General features: G+C 40.0%; 1 protein-coding gene across 9 annotated transcripts in view; it reads right to left on the bottom strand.

The window, feature by feature from the left end:
* LOC137244315 (sodium-dependent neutral amino acid transporter B(0)AT3) overlaps nt 1–17853 on the bottom strand; it is a 598031-nt gene that overhangs the window by 522311 nt on the left and 57867 nt on the right. The window lies entirely within an intron of this gene.

Raw genomic sequence — 17853 nt, 5'->3', positions numbered from 1 at the left:
TTGCAGGCTCGAAAATTATTTTTTGGGTATGCTTAGTGGAACATTTTTTCCTGAGCCCAAAACCTATTGAAAAATCGATGGCGCGATATAGGTTAATAAATCGACCCAGCTTAATGGACGTAAAGATTAATTTGGCTATGGGCATACGAGTCACTGCTCAGCATCGGCTTAGAGATGATAGTATCCCTTAGTGTTGCTAATATTCGTCACACTGCCCTCCACCTAAGTCTGATCGTCCGGATCAGAAAAATCTCTCGATCTAAACGCTGCCAGCATCTCCAAATGAACCACCCTTCTATTTCGTGGTTTCCCAATGATTTGTACGCGATAGATGGTATCATTGATCTTCTTCACAACTTTGTATAGCAGTACCAAATCTCCCTCCAAGAAACCTTCCGAATTAAAGTTCTTGTCGTACCTGTGTTTCATCTTACTACTCATTACCCTGGGCCGTTTCCTCACACTCTGTTCTTTGGCCAATGAAGAACTACTTCGCAGAGCTTGATCTTGACGGATTGACGTTTCACAACAGCAGTGCGCGCTGGCTTGAAACCACCCTTGCATTCTTTCTGGAAAATTCTTTCAGTCGTTTTAGTGCATCCATTAGGGTTTGTCAATGCCAGTGTTTTTCTCGCAGGTACCTTCGATTTTGATTTGTTTGGCCCCTTCTTTCCATCAACCCTTACCCGATCTGATGCCTTTGACTTTTGTGGTTTTTGTCGAATCTGTTTCCCCAGCACTCGATTACTGCTGAACCCTTTTTCCAAACTGAAGTTAAGTGGCACATCCTGGTTCTCATAGCGCATAATCTTTCTCCGCATATCGATCCTAATGTCATGGTCAACTAAGAAGTCCACTCCCAATATGACTTAATCAACGATCTCCGCCACAACGAATTTGTGTAGAACCATGACTTCCAACCAAGACTTCACAGATCACTTCTCAGAGAACGCTTCCCAAGGCAGTCGGTTCTATATACCGGAGCGACTCGGGATTTTTCCCGACCAAGGACTGTCATTTCAGTGTAACTCCATCTAATTTGTTTTGTCCCTCCACAATTTGTCATCCTCCCAGCAGCTCCTTGCAGCATGACTGCTCCATATTCTCTTACTCCGGGAAGGCATCGAATCCAGTCCGGGTCCGTCTCCTGACCCCGGTCCTGAGAAATGGTTTTGCTGCATCTGCCGGAAAAGAATCTTTTTAGGACGGTCATACTCTGTTCAGTGTGTCTCGTGCAAGGGATGGTTGCATCGGACAGGTTGTTCTGGGCTTGATCCCAAAACCCGACGTCCACGTAACTTTTATAAATCTTTTGAGGCTCCTTGATGTTCACGCCCAAGGGCGTCCCGTAAGCTACGCCTAATGCAGACCTGATCTGGGTATAATGTCCACAGGAAAGACCGCGAGGGCGGAAATGGTGGCGGTCTCGCGTTTATCATACACCACTCTGTGCAATATTATATATTTGATCCTGGCATCGACCGCAGGGACAATGTCTTAGAACGTCAAGGCCTATCTGTCCGGTCAGGCGATGCAAACCTAGAAATCATCAACATCTACATCCCTCCTGCCACCTGTTGCCCCAGTGGATACCGCCCTAATATCAGGGCCTTATTCACTGGCAACAATCGCATTATCTTAGGCGATTTCAATGCCCATCATGATCTATGGCATTCAAACTTGTGGGCGGACAGTAGGGGTGAGATGTTGGCGGATCAAATAGAAGAAACGACGTTCTGCACAATAAACGGAGACGCCTCCACACGTATGGTAGGAAGCTGTCACAGCTCGCCAGATATCTCAATCGTGAGCGCAGAACTCGTAAACTGCGTCAACTGGCAGCCGATGGTAACATTGGCATCCGACCACCTGCCCATACTTATTTCGTTTGAGCGTACCGCCGACTTCATCGTCACTGAAAAACGTACTTTCATAAACTTCAAAAAAGGAAAGTGGGAAGAATATAAATCCTTTACAGACAGCCTCTTTGCTGCCCTCCCTATCCCGACCGATGCCCGCCAAGGGGAGCGTGCCTTCCGTAAGGTCATTAAATCCGCCTCGGCACATTTCATTCCCGCTGGGAGAATTCCCGAAATCCGGCCCCACATCCCGGCGGAGGCAGCAAACTTAGCGAGAAAACATGACCTTATAAGACAGCTTGATCCATGCGACCCCCAAATAAGGGATATAAACCAACGCATCAGATTGCTTGTGGATGAACACAAGCGGGCGAAATGGGAGAAACACCTAAGAGGTTGTAACCTCTCTACCGGTGTGGGTAAACTTTGGGCCACCGTAAAGTCCCTATCGAATCCGACTAAGCACAAAGACAAAGTTTCCATCGCCTTTGGCGAAAAAGTGCTGTCGGACGCGAAAAAATGCGCGAGCGCTTTCTGCCGACAATATATAATGCATCCTACGGTCGACAAAGATAGACGGAGAGCCAATAGACACGCACATAAACACAAATTCAGCGCGTCACCAATCACCATCACCGCTAAAGAGGTTGAGGACGCCATTGGTCGTGCTAAACCATCCAAAGCAGTGGGCCCAGACGGCATAGCCATGCCGATGCTTAAAAGCCTAGGGAAAGAGGGTTTCAAATATTTAGTGCATGTATTCAACCTGTCTCTTTCCACCTTTGTCATACCTGAGAAATGGAAAATGGCCAAGGTGGTCCCGCTACTAAAACCTGGGAAACCAGCTAACATAGGTGAGTCGTATCGTCCGATATCTCTCCTATTGCCAGTGGCAAAGACGCTTGAAGCCATTTTGCTCCCTTATTTCCAAGCAAATTTGCAGCTAGCCCCTCATCAACATGGCTTAAGAAAACTCCATAGCACTACCACCGCGCTAAATGCCATTAGCACCCAGATAAATTGCGGTTTAAATCAATACCCCCACCATAGAACAGTACACGTAGCGCTAGACCTATCAAAAGCTTTTGATACGGTCAACCACGGCTCGTTACTGCAAGACCTGGAAGGGTCTACCCTTCCTCCATGTCTTAAAAGGTGGACCGCAAATTATTTGGGTGGTCGGCAGGCATCGGTGAAATTTAGAAACGAAACATCAAAACCAAGGAGAATTAAGCAAGGGGTGCCACAGGGTGGTGTCCTATCCCCACTTTTGTTTAATTTCTACATATCTAAGCTACCTTCACCACCGGAAGGAGTCACAATCGTTTCCTACGCCGATGACTGCACAATAATGGCCACAGGCGCAGGCCCAAAGATCGATGCGCTATGCAATAAAATAAACGGCTACCTCCCTGATCTCTCCAGTTTCTTCGCCTCGCGAAACCTGGCATTATCACCGACTAAATCTTCCGCGACCTTATTTACAACATGGACGTCCCAAATGTCGACCATTTTGAACATCCACGTCGATGGCACTACGCTACCGACTGTCCTACACCCCAAAATCTTGGGTGTGACGTTTGATCAGGATCTACATTTTGGTGAGCACGCAGCCGCAATTGTTCCGAGAATTCAGAGCCGTAACAAAATCCTCAAATCCCTCGCTGGCAGTACTTGGGGAAAAGATAAAGGAACGCTCATGACTACATACAAAGCAATCAGCCAGCCGATTACGTGCTACGCGTCACCCATATGGTCGCCAAGCCTAAAAATCACCCACTGGAAGAAACTACAGGCCTGCCAAAATACTGCTCTCAGAATCGCCACGGGCTGTCTTCTTATGTCCCCAGAACACCATCTGCATAATGAGGCGAGAATACTCCCCATCAGGGAGAGAAATGATATGCTGACCAAACAGTTTCTGTTGAATACCCAGAAACCTGGGCATCCCAACAGACATCTGATTGATGAACCAGCACCGCCTAGGGGCTTAAGGAGTCTCTCCGTAAGCATTTTGAGGAAATACGGCACCTGAGAACCCAGCCGTATGAAGTGAAAAAACACAAGCAGGTCCTTGGTGAACTCCATAAACAGGCGTCGGACCTTTATGCCGGGAATTAGCCGGTGAATCCAGTGCTTAACGAAAATTATCCAAAACTCGCGGAAGAGGAACGCATACTCCCCAGGGAAACGCGCGTCACTCTTGCTCAACTTCGTTCTGGATACTGTAACAGGTTAAACTCTTACATATCCAGAATCAACCCCGACATACAAAATGTATGCCCCGCTTGCAATGTGTCCCCACATGACACCAACCATCTCTTCAATTGTAATGTGGAACCAACGCCTCTAACACCCCTTTCCTTATGGTCCGCCCCTGTTGAAACGGCAAGTTTCCTTGGACTCCCGTTAGAGGATATTGATGACAATTTGTGATTGGTCGCGGCTATTAGGTGGGGCGAGCATTGCTACAACAACAACAACAGATCACTTCTCCTTGGACTTGGTTATAATCGCCAGTGACCGTACGCAACCTTGCTCCAGGTAATGGCTTTACTCTCCTATTGAGCAAATCAGATCGGATTAAGGAGTGAGATGCGCCCGTATCTACAGTCAGTACACGATCTTTGCCATCGAGCTTTCCTTTGACGGCAAGACTGCTCGATTTTCTTCCAATTTGCGAGATAGATATTACAGGACATTCAACAGCTGGAGCTAGCTCTCGATCTTTACATCTGGCACGCTCTTGCACATCTCCGCCAGCTTTGCGTTTACGGCAACCCAAGTGGGAACTACCAGGACCGGTGCTGCAATGACGAGCAATGTGACCTGGGTTACCGCACTTGAAACACTTGATTGCACCATTATTCTTCTGCTGCGTTCCTTTTAAAGCTTATATAATTGCATCTACCCACACTGGCCTTTCTACACCCACACGGCGTGCTTTGAAACTGGCTTACATAGAAGCGACGCTGTTTCCTGAATCAGAGCATGTGATACCGTTTCTGCGAATGTTGGCTTTGGGTTTGCGTATGTAGCTCGCTTTGTTTCGACGTCCCGCATGCCATTTATAAAGCTCTGAATCTGTACCCTTTCAGTGTATTCCACGGGTGTGTCCGCATTTGCTAAATGTGCCAGCCTTTCAACATCCGACGCAAACTCTTGTAATTTTTCACCAGGCCTCTGGAAGCGGTTCAGTAACCCAATTTGGTATATCTGTCTCCCATGCTCGGTTCCGTATCGTCTCTCTAGAGCGCCGATCAATGCTTCATAACAGTTCGGTTCGCCCTCTGGAATGCTTTGTAAGATCTCAGCTGCAGGCCCTTTCAATGCCGTGAAAAGTGCAGCAACTTTATCATCAGCATTCCAGTTGTTCACTGCTGCGTTCTTCTCAAACTGTAGCTTAAAGACCTTGAAAGGAACAGAACCGTCAAAGGATGGTGTCTTTACCTTTGGATTACTCGCTGAAACTGCTGGACCATTTAGTTGGAACTGCTCCATACGACCTCTGCCTGAAATTCGGCGTCTTTTGCATCCTGTGCTTCTAACTGCGAAGAGATTTGTGCCACCTGCGATGATAAGCGAAGGAGCGCTGTGCTTCCAATTTGGTGGTTATACGTGTCTCCTGCGATTCCAGTTGGGATGTCATATATGCCTTCTGTTCTTCCAGTTGTGATGCCATATATGTCTTTTGTTCTTCCAGTTGGGATGACATATGCGACAACATTTCTGAAATGCGAGCCTCCTGTGCTTCCATCTTGGATGTTATACGTGTTTCCTGTGATTCCATCTTGGATGTTATATGTGTCTTCTGGGATTCTATTTGTTTTTCCATCTTGGATGTTACTGTCGACGTTTGTGCATATATTGCAGCTAATATTGTGTTCAAGTCTGTGTTCGTCACTGTCTGCGATGTTTCGTTTTTCTCTTTTGTTGTCTCCTCGCCATCAAGATGAAAGACATACTCTTCCACGTTAATTCCTTCTAATTCCATTGCCTCTCGTAGTCGTGCCTGAAGCTCGAGTTTATTGCCGGTTGTATTCAATCCACGGCTCTCAAACTCCTTCTTCTGTTGCTGGATATTCAATTCACTCCACTTTGCCATGTCCAAGTTGTATTCGAAGTCTTCGGAATTTATTCAACAATTCCTCTTCTGACACCAATTGTAACGAATTTAGAGAAATTCCGCTCATTTGCAACCTTCTGCTAACGTTCGTATCGCTAAACTGTTGAATAAATAACTCCAATATTCAATAATGCAAAATAGCCTTTATTAAAGTACTTCACAATAACACTGATAAGTCACAACCAATAGCTGGCTTAAATCAAACTGATTCTCGTGCCTCAACTGTTGCTGCTTTTTGTATGTTTTGTTTCCTCGTTGACATATTTCTAGGCGCGTCTATTTCTAGAATTTACTACTTAGTTATCAGCTATAAAATTACCAACTGTAACTACGTTTATAGCTTCTCATATGCGCGTTTATATGTGAGTGATACTTGCACAAATGATTGCATACTTTCGGGAGTATCTCAGATATATGCATGTGGTTGTGCGTCACTGTCTGCGATGTTTCGTTTTTCTCTTCAATTTTTGTTGTCTCCTCGCCATCAAGATGAGAGACACTCTTCCACGTTAATTCCCTCTAATTCCATTGCCTCTCGTAGTCGTGCCTGAAGTTCGAGTTTATTGCTGGTTGTCTTCAATCCACGGCTCTCCAACTCCTTCTTCGGTTGCTGGATCTTCAATTCACTCCACTTTGCCATGTCCAAGTTGTATTCCAAGTCTTCGGAATTTATTCAACAATTCCTCTTCTGACACCAATTGTAACGAATTTAGAGAAATTGCGCTCATTTGCAACCTTCTGCTAACGTTTGTATCGCTAAACTGTTGAATAAATAACTCCAATATTCAATAATGCAAAATGGCCTTTATTAAAGTACTCCACAATAACACTGATAATTCACAACCAATAGCTTGCTTAAATCAAACCGACTCTCGTGCCTCAACTGTTGCTGCGTCTATTTCTAGAATTTAGTAGTTGGTTATCAGCTATAAAATTACCAACTGTAACTACGTTTATAGCTCCTAATATACGCGTTTATATGTGAGTGATACTTGCACAAATGATTGCCTACTTTCGGGAGTATCTCAGATATATGCATGTGGTTGTGCGTTGCCTCCGCTGCTTGTATGGACATTAGGGTGGCCCTTATTTTCCAAAGTATTCCGATTCTCGAGTGATCTTAGAAATATGAGAATAGCCTAAAAACTAGAATATACAAAGTTTAAGGGTTAGAGGTGGCGCAAAGAACTTGAGTTCCTGAAAAATTACGAATTTCTAAAATTTCTTAAATTTGGTCAACCCTACTTCATTTTTTATGGGCGAAATGTTATTTATCGTGTTATTAGTAAGTTCTAGAGATATTTGACTTTCAAATAAATTTAAAACAACAAAAAGTGGTCAAAGTTATAAAATAAATTCTGCCTTAAACACGGTGTCATTACTTCAAGAATGTGTATATAATGAGTATATGTAAATGAGTTTGTTTCAAATTTTTTTTATTATAACGTTTTTGAAAGTAAATTTTTAAAACATATACATATATCTTGTGAAACTTTAGCTGACACGGTATATAATATGATATTATTTCCTAGGATCTAATTAATGATGATTTAGTATGAGATTTAAATTGTTTTTTGTAATCAGTTACATCTTGTAATAAATATTGTCTTTCTTGTTCGTCATTTGTAAGTATTCTATATATTCTTCCATAAGCTTTACTCCCCGTTCTGCTGTGTCATTAACTACTTTTATATTTATAATAGTATCCTTAGCTTTTTATACTCAGCTGAGTAGAGCTCACAGATTATATTAACTTTGTTCGCATAACGGTAATCCGTAACGGCATAAACTAATCGAGATAGATATAGACTTCTATATATCAAAATGATCTGGGAGAAAAAAGAAATTCATTTAGCCATGTCTGTCCGTCCGTCTGTTCGTCCGTCTGTAAACACGATAACTTGAGTAAATTTTGAGGTTTCTTGATGAAATTTGGTATGTAGGTTCCCGAGCGCTCATCTCAGATCGCTATTTAAAATGAACGAAATCGCACTACGACCGCGCCCACTTTTTCGATATCGAAATTACGAAACCGAAAAAGTGCGATAATTCATTACCAAAGACGGATAAAGCGATGAAACTTGGTAGGTGCATTGACCTTATGACGCAAAATAGAAAATTTGAAACATTTTGGACAATGGGCGTGACACCGCCCACTTTTAAAAGAAGGTAATTTAAAAGTTTTGCAAGCTGTAATTTGGCAGTCATTGAAGATATTAAAATGAAATTTGGTAGGCACGTTACTCCTATTACTATATGGGTGCTAAATAAAAATTAGCGAAATCGGATGACGAACACGCCCACTTTTAAAAAAAAAATTTTTTTAAGTAAAATTTTAACAAAAAATTTAATATTTTTACAGTATAAAAGTAAATTATGTCAAAATTCGACTGCAGTAATGATATGGTGCAACAAAATACAAAGATAAAAGAAAATTTCAAAATGGGCATAACTCCGCCCCTTTTCATTAATTCGTCTAGAATACTTTTAATTCCATAAGTCGAACAAAAATTTACCAATCCTTGTGAAATTTGGTAGGGACTTAGATTCTATGACGATAACTGTTTTCTGTGAAAATGGGCGAAATCGGTTGAAGCCACGCCCAGTTTTTATAAGCAGTCGAACGTCTGTCCTTCCGCTCGGCCGTTAACACGATAACTTGCGCAAAAAACGATATATCTTAACTAAACTTAGTTCACGTACTTACCTGAACTCACTTTATCTTGGTATAAAAAATGGGCGAAATCCGACCATGACCACGCCCACTTTTTGGATATCGAAAATTACGAAAAATTAAAAAAAATGCCATAATTCTATACCAAATATGAAAAAAGGGATGACATATTGTAATTGGATTGGTATATTGACGCAAAATATAACATTAGAAAAAATTTGGCAAAATGGGTGGGACACCTTCCATATTAAGTAGAATAAAATGAAAAAGATCTGCAGGGCGAAATCAAAAGCCCTTGGAATCTTGGCAGGAATACTCTTCGTGGCATGACATATATAAATAAATTAGCGGTACCCGACAGAAGATGTTCTGGGTCACCCTGGTCCACATTTTGGTCGATATCTCAAAAACGCCTTCACATATACAACTCAGGGCTACTTCCTTTTAAAACCCTCATTAATACTTTTACTTTGATACCCATATCGTGCAAACACATTCTAGAGTCACCGCTGGTCCACCCTTATTGCGATATCTCGAAAAGGCGTCCACCTATAGAACTAAGGCCCACTACGTTTTAAATAATCATTAACACCTTTCATTTGATATACATGTCATACAAACACATTCCAGGGTTGCCCCAGGTTCATTTTGCTAAATGGTGATTTTCCCTTATTTTGTCTCCAAAGCTCTCAGCTGAGTATGTAATGTTCGGTTACACCCAAACTTAGCCTTCCTTACTTGTTTATACTAGCTTTCTGTATCCCCCCAGTATAGTGGATCTACCTCCAGAAATTGAGATGATATCCCAAACCGACCAAAAAAATTAATTGTATTTCCTGTTACAAACTCGTGTAGTTCTTTTTCTATGAACTTATTGATTTCACTGGGCCTTAAGTGTAACTAACCTCTTTACATTTTCTGCTTCCTTGTAGCAGTTGTCTATGCTTTTGAATTTTTCCACAATCTTTTTCTTCTTGTACGGCATCATCGAACAATGCCAATGCAATACATTCGTCAGACAGATATTTTTTATTAACATTTCTGTATTTAAAAGTTTTTTAATACAATATAAGTCTTGAAGAGGTGCTCTATGAGGATTGGTACAGTTAAACCAAAGCTTAACTTAGAATTGTATAATAAACGCGGATATACTTGCTTCATACTCCGTAAGTTTAAGCTGTTCACGAAATAAATAGATTTTTAAGCAATACAATGCCTTAGACATCCACCGAGCATGATGAGTGGGCTTTGGTACACGAAACTTTATGCCATCACTTGCTCCTAGACATATAGACGTTAATTCCAATAATTCCCTATGGTCATCTCTTACTATTTTCTTTTTCAACTCTTCCTTAGAGACATTTAGAATAGTATCTTTGCTATCGCTTAAAAGTAATTTCAATTCGTTATTTTGTAGCAAATCTCTAAAACTATTTTTGCCGATGTTTTTCCAATGTTCTTGAAATCGCTGAAATAACTGAACGTCCTTACTAGTATTTACTGGAAAATAACTCTTAGCAAAACTTCATAAATATGATGACGACAAGGTCAACAACAACAGTTTTCGCTCAAGTTTTATTTTCTAATAACGTTGCAGCTCCTTTTATAACGCCTGTGTTAACCGGCAGCATATAATTTTGGAGCTCGTATTAACTGTTTACCATTCCTGTAAGTAACAACAACTGGAAGTCGTTCCACCTTTTCCCGACCTGTTATTTCTGGAACTGGTTTTACACACTAATGCAAAGTGCCGCAATTTATTTATTTAAAAAAAAAACCTACTATTCAAAATGTGTTCATTCAAGAGTAGTATAGTTTTAATAAGAACACGTCAAAACAATTTTTTGTAGTTGTTTGCAATTTTAAAATATATATTTTCATTTTTTATACTTTTTTTAAATTTCTTTCGACATGCTTGTTGCAAGAACAAGTTGCAGTGCAGGCTTAAATTTGTTGTGGCATCACGCATTTCGAAAGAAAATTTATAAAAAATATATGTGTATACTTTTTTAAATAAAGAAAGTTAAAGTTTGGCTTCAAGGGATATATGTATTTGTGTAAAAAAAAGTTTATTTGAGCGTTTTTTAACCGAATATCACGATTCACTGATAAACACATTTGCACATACTTAATTTACTTTTCATATTTGTTTGTAGAAAGCAATATCTATTTTGCCCTGTAACTCTGTTTTTGATCAACTAATTTTGAAGATTGTGGCCATTTTAGAAAACTAAAAAAATACAAATCTTATCGCGGTAAAGAAAAGCAGTAAATTAGTAAAGGGTTTAAAAATATGGAATCCTGAAACACGAAATTGCAAAAATTCGTAATTTTTCAGGATTTCAAGCCCTTTGCGCCACCTCTAAATCTTTTTTGATTGGTCTAAAACTTTGTATATATTAGTTTTTGAGCTATTCGTCACAATATATCCAAATCAACTGGGTTTTAAAATTTTATGAATTTTTTGAAATTTCTACACATTATTGTTCAGCTCCATTCATGAAAGGTATGACGTCTTCGGCACAGCCAAAGACAGTCCCGTCCCTAGGTAGGTAGGAAGGTGAAATGGCTGCGACCCTGGTCGCCCAAGTAGCTATTTAAAGCCGTTTTGATGCCATGTAACTCGTCTAAAAACCTACGGAATGTTATGGTAAATGTATTACCAAAGAGGATAAATATAATAAGAGACGTCACTCGTTACTTTGCGTAATGTTATTCGTTAGGGTACTCGCAGGATTTTTTTTGGGCGAGATGTGCATAAATATCTTTATACCTTTTCGTGGGGTATTTGTGTTTATTTTTCCGACTGTATTTAATTAATTAATTAATTCTCTTTACAAACACATTTGCATAAGGTGCCTACACGACATGGATAAATGCGAGCCGATTGAAAATGTCCTTCATCGAAAACATTAGACATCAATTTTTTTAATTTCCAGCGAGTTACTCGCCACTCGTAGCAGACTGATTGCTCTTATTATATTTATCCTCTTTGGTATTACAACCAGCCAGAGTTGTTGATAAAATTAAGAATATTCGAGATTGCTATCACAGATAACCCTCTGAGGTCTTCTAGAAACGGGGTTCCAAGGAACCTTAGCCGCGCTCTAGCTAGAGCCGGGCATTTACACATAAAGTGTTCTTCTGTCTCCTTGGCATTTGGATCTTTGCAGCTTCTGCAGTAGTCGTTATACGGAATGCCCATCTTTTCCGCATGCGTACCTACTGCCCAATGACCGGTGCAGACTGCTATCAGTTTGCGTGTGTTAGCCCTGGATTTGTTCAGAAGACTTCTCGTCCTCTTTCCATTATAGTTTGGCCAAATGGATTTTGATATTGCACAGGTGGTGATGTTATTCCACTTTGTTTGTGCTTTCTTCAAGTAGAAACTTTGGATATTCCCCTTGGCTACTGATAAGGGTATGCCTACTTCCCCTGCGTGCTAGTTCGTCGGCCTTCCCGTTACCCTCTATCCCCCTATGACCCGGGACCCAGATAAGGCGTAGTTCTAGATTGGTGGATAACTGGGATATGAGTCGCTTAAAATCCCACACTACTTTTTAGTTAGTGTGTGGCGAGGAAAGCGCTTTTATCGCTGCTTGGCTATCCGACAGTATGCAAACTTCACCAGCTACATTAGAGCCCTCCAGTGATTTTCAGGCTTGCCAAATCACGAGGATTTCTGCTTGCAACACGCTGCAGTGCGATGGGAGTCTGAATGATACAGACAAATCTAGGGCCTCAGAGAAGACTCCGGCCCCCACTCCCGATTCCATCTTGGAGCCGTCAGTGTAGATTTGGATGTCGTCGACCCTTATGCCCGGGTTTCTCTTTCACTCGTTCCTGCTTTGAATGGCGGTATTACAACCGTACTAAAACTTCAGTTTGCGAAGGTAGTAATCTGTCTCGGTACTATATGTACCATCCGGAAGTCTCTTTAGGATACCACTATGCCCTTGCTGAGTATCCTTGCAACACCCAGACTCCCTGAATCTCAGTGTGGTTTGTGGCAATGTACAAAGTAGATGCAAGTCGATCGGAAGCAGGTGCAAAATTGGGTCTAAAGCAGCAGTGGGGCAATTGCGCCTGGCCCCTATGGCACCAACGCACGCAGTGCGCTGGACTTTTTGCAGGGTGGTGAGATTGTAGCTCTTACTTAGAGCTTCCCACCAGACTATGGAACCATAGGTAAGCACCGGTCGCACCACCGCCTCGAACATCCAAAGTACCATGCGTGGCTTAAGTCCCGCCCCTACTTGTTAAGCAGGATTTCTGATCCAAGAAAAATTTGTTGGGTGGCAACCGTAAGTTTGGTGAAGTGGCCAAGGTCGCCAGATTTGACCGAAAAGTACAGACTAAACATTTTTATAATTTTTATAAGTTTTGCTCCAGAGCGGGGGTTTGCTCTATAATAGATCGCAACATGGCGGTCTAGATCTGCTGCTAAAGTAATTTGATCCAGAGTTATTTTATTTCATTTAGTAGGTGAAAGGAATCACACGTAAGGGAGTATCTCTGTCTGAAGCGTTGTTTGGCTTCGAATGACTCGGAGAGGTCCTTCTCCATCACTGGTGTTGCTTAACGTAATTGTGTATATCCTTATAAGCAGGGAACTTGAATTGAGAATAGCAGCACACCAGAAACTTTTTTCGCGCTGTTAAAGGCTGCTTTGAAGTGGGAAAAAGAGGACACATGTCAATTCCCCCTTCACGGTCCTCTCTGCATTTAAGGTATCGTGAAGCATCTAAACTTAAACAATCACAGGGTTTCTACCTTATTAAAACAAGAACTGTTTATGTTCTTGTATATATGTATATGGGGAAATCCGCCAAACTTTGGTTTTTTGGAGAAAAAACATTTTTTTTGAAACATGGTATCGCGCAAATATCTCTTTGTTAGAAACATTGAGGGGTAAATTGGAGGTATAGTGCATCACCGTTACTCGTCTTAGATAATGCCTCAAAGGGATATAGTCAAAAGATCGATCAAAATATATATAAATTGAGGTCGCAATATTAAATATACATTTATTTCAACACTTCTGTACCGATTATATCGAAATTTTAACAAAATATGGAGATATATGCAGCTGTTAGCTATGTAAAATTTTTTTCATGCACGAGACCCGGTTTTGTAGATATCGGTAAAAATATAAAACCGAATAACCCCCAAATATTTTTTACAGCAAAGTTTGCAACACATTTATTTTAAAACTTTTCTACCGATTCTTTTGAAACTCTAAAAACATATAGATATGTGAACGAAGTATGTTGAGGTAAAAAAGTTTTGATACCCGAGATCCGGTTTTGAGATATTGATAAAAACATAAACACGGAAAACCGTAAATTTGTTTACTTATTTAAACACTTCTTAACCGATGTACATATCTATGTGGGGTATATTTAGGTAAAATTTTGTTCATACCCGAAACCCGGTTTTAAAGATATCGGCAAAAATATGAAACCGGGTAACCGTCAAATATTTCATACCCGTTTGTTAATTTTTTCTCTACACTACAGTAGTATAGCATCAATTGCCTCATCTTGGAATATTCACGCAAGGAAAGTTATTGATGCTTTTACATGGGGCAAATATACAAAATTTTCGACAAAAATTGGGAATCGTCAAAAAGTGTAGACATTTTTTATTTATTTTTTGTTAATTTTTGTACCAAATTTGTGTTTCTTTTCATTTACTTTTAAATAAAACCTGGTTAAAAAAAATCTACACTTTTTGACGATTGCCAATTTTTGTCGGAAATTTTGTATATTTTCCCCATGTACAAAGATCAATAACTTTCCTTGCGTGAATATTCCAAGATGAGGCAATTGATGGTATACCACTGCGGTGTAGAGAAAAAATTAACAAACGGGTATGAAGTGATAAAAGTCAAATTGTAGCTGTGCCCTCAAAAAACATGCTCCTGAAAAAAATTTACGCAACCAAGTGCTTCCACTTTTCTGCCGCTACCTGCAAAACTGAAAGGGGCACATCAAATTTGAAGCCCCAGGTATTTTTAGTCCCTGATAGGCTATTATCGCGTATAATCCAAATTTCAATGCTCAGTTGCTCCAGAAAGCTATGAGCAAAAAACTGTCAATATAGAGAATGACAAAAACAAAGTATCGCTAGTTTGATTGATGATAGTTTTGAGTTTTGGAGGGGCACATTAATTTTGCTCATACCTTTAAAATCTTCGTCTCAAAAACAACAATCAGTTTAAATTCCATAGCGTTTCAGCGATGCCCCCGAAATTTTATCGAAAAAATTCAAAAAAAAAATCAAGGGTATCGCTTGAAAAAGTGTAAAAATCGACGTTTTTTACTTTTCGAAGTTCTGCAAAAACTTCATATCAACTTTCTTGATTTTTAAAATCATCAGATCGGATAGTCAAAAGGTCAAATTTAATGCCCTTGTACTTTTTTCTGGCCTTAAGTTTTTTGCCCGTGTGTAAAACCCGAATATACAAAAAAAAATAAAGTTTTTGGGATTTGCCCATATACGATTATGTGTTTGAAGCACACAAAATAGCTTCAAATAAACCAAAAAAGCAAGAAACGACTTTTTCTTTAAACATTTTTATCTCTTTCGATATGAATATTTATAAATTTTAATTTTTATTTGGGACATCTTTATATTTGTCATTAACTGCCAGGATAATATACAAATAAATAAATACATGGCGCGAAAACCTCCGAAAAGGTTGCAGGCCCTGCTTCTTTTTGAATTTGCGTCATACTCCTTTAATTATACTCAGCTGAGCAGAGCTCACAGAGTATATTAATTTTGTTCCCACAACGGTAATCGGTAACGGCATAAACTGATCGAGATAGATATAGACTTCTATATATCAAAATGATCTGGGCGAAAAAAGATGTTTATTTAGCCATGTCCGTCCGTCCGTCCGTCCGTCCGTAAACACGACAACTTGAGTAAATTTTTGAGGTATCTTGATGAAATTTGGTATGTAGGTTCCTGGGCATTCATCTCATACCGCTATTTAAAATGAACGAAATCGGTCTATAACCACGCCCACTTTTTCGATATCGAAAATTTCGAAAAACCGAAAAAGTGCGATAATTCATTACCAAAGACGGATAAAGCGATACAACTTGGTAGGTGGGTTGACCTTATGACGCAGAATAGAAAATTAGTAAAATTTTGGACAACGGGCGTGGCACTGCCCCCTTTTAAAAGAAGGTAATTTAAAAGTTTTGCAAGCTGTAATTTGATTTCGAATGACGAACACACCCACTTTTAAAAAAAAACTTTTTAAAAGTCAAATTTTAACAAAAAATTCAATATCTTTACAGTATATAAGAAAATTATGTCACACATACAACTCCAGTAATGATATGGTGCAACAAAATACAAAAACAAAAGAAAATTTCAAAATGGGCGTGGCTCCGCCCTTATTCATTTAATTTGTCTAGAATACTTTTAATGCCATCAGGCGAACAAAAATTAACCAACCCTTGTGAAATTTGGTAGGGGCATAGACTCTATGACAATAATTGTTTTCTGTGAAAATGGGCGAGATTGGTTGAAGCCAAGCCCAGTTTTTATACACAGTCGACCGTCTGTCCTTCCGCCCGGCCATTAACACGATAACTTGAGCAAAAATCTATATATCTTTACTAAACTTAGTCCACGTACTTATCTGAACTCACTTTATCTTGGTATAAAAAATGTCCGAAATCCGACTATGACCACGCCCACTTTTTCGATATAGAAAACAGCGAAAAATTAAAAAAATACCATAATTCTATACCAAATATGACAAAAGGGATGAAAAATGGTAATTGGATTGGTTTGTTGACGCAAAATATAACTTTAGAAAAAATTTTGTTAAGTGGGTGTGACACCTACCATATTAAGTAGAAGAAAATGAAAAAGTTATGCAGGGCGAAATCAAAAGCATTTGGAATCTTGGCAGGAATACTGTTCGTGGTAGTACATATATAAATAAATTAGCGGTACTCGACAGATAATGTTCTGGGTCACCCTTGTTCACATTTTGGTCGATATCTCGAAAACGCCTTAACATATACAACTAAGGGCCAATCCCTTTTAAAACCCTCATTAATACCTTTAATTTGATACCCATATCGTACATACACATTATAGAGTCGCCTCTGGTCCACCTTTATGGCGATATCTCAAAAAGGCGTCCACCTATAAAACTAAGGCCCACTCCCTTTTAAATAATCATTAACATCTTTCATTTGATACCCATATCGTACAAACGCATTCTATAGTCACCCCTGGTCCACCTTTATGGCGATATCTCCAAAAGGCGTCCGCCTATAGAACTAAGACCCACCCCTTTTAAAATACTCATTAACACCTTTCATTTGATACCCATATCGTACAAACACATTCTAGAGTGACCCCTGGTCCACGTTTATGGCGATATCTTGGAAAGGCGTCCACCTATAGAACTAAGGCCAACTTCCTTTTAAAATAATCACTAACACCTTACATTTGATACCCATATCGTACAAACAAATTCTAGAGTCACCTTTGGTCCACCTTTATGGCGATATCTCGAAAAGGCGTCCACCTATGGAACTAAGGCCCACTCACTTTTAAAATAAATACCTTTAATTTAATTCCCGTATCGAACAAACACATTCTAGAGTCACCCCTGGTCCACCTTTATGGCGATATCTCGAAAAGGCGTCCACCTATATAATTAAGGCCCACTCCCTTTTCAAATATTCATTAACACCTTTCATTTGATACCCATATCGTACAAACGCGTTTTAGAGTCACCCCTGGTCCACGTTAACGGCGACATCTAGAAAAGGCGCCCACCTATAGAACTATGGCCCACTCCCTTTTAAACTACTCTTTAATACTTTCCATTTGATACCCATGTCATACAAACACATTCCAGGGTTACCCTAGGTTCATTTTCCTGCATGGTGATTTTCCCTTATTTTGTCTCCAAAGATCTCAGCTGAGTATGTACTGTTCGGTTTCACCCGAATTTAGCCTTCCTTACTTCTTTTTGCTACAAATTGGCCGGACGGGACCTACATGTACAAGTTTTACGCCGACTACCAACGGTGTCTGCAAGGCGGATAAGTTATCACTTCCAAGATTTTTATTGCAGAAATACATTCGGAGTATTTGCCAAATTACTGCGGAGGGAGGACCCGGCTTGGAAAAACTTTTTTCTAATTGAAAAT

The sequence above is a fragment of the Eurosta solidaginis genome, chromosome 3 (assembly GCF_040869045.1).
Source record: "Eurosta solidaginis isolate ZX-2024a chromosome 3, ASM4086904v1, whole genome shotgun sequence".
Lineage (NCBI taxonomy): Eukaryota > Metazoa > Arthropoda > Insecta > Diptera > Tephritidae > Eurosta > Eurosta solidaginis.
The sequence above is the reverse complement of the archived record's forward strand: the minus strand, read 5'-3'. Positions and strand labels throughout refer to the sequence as shown.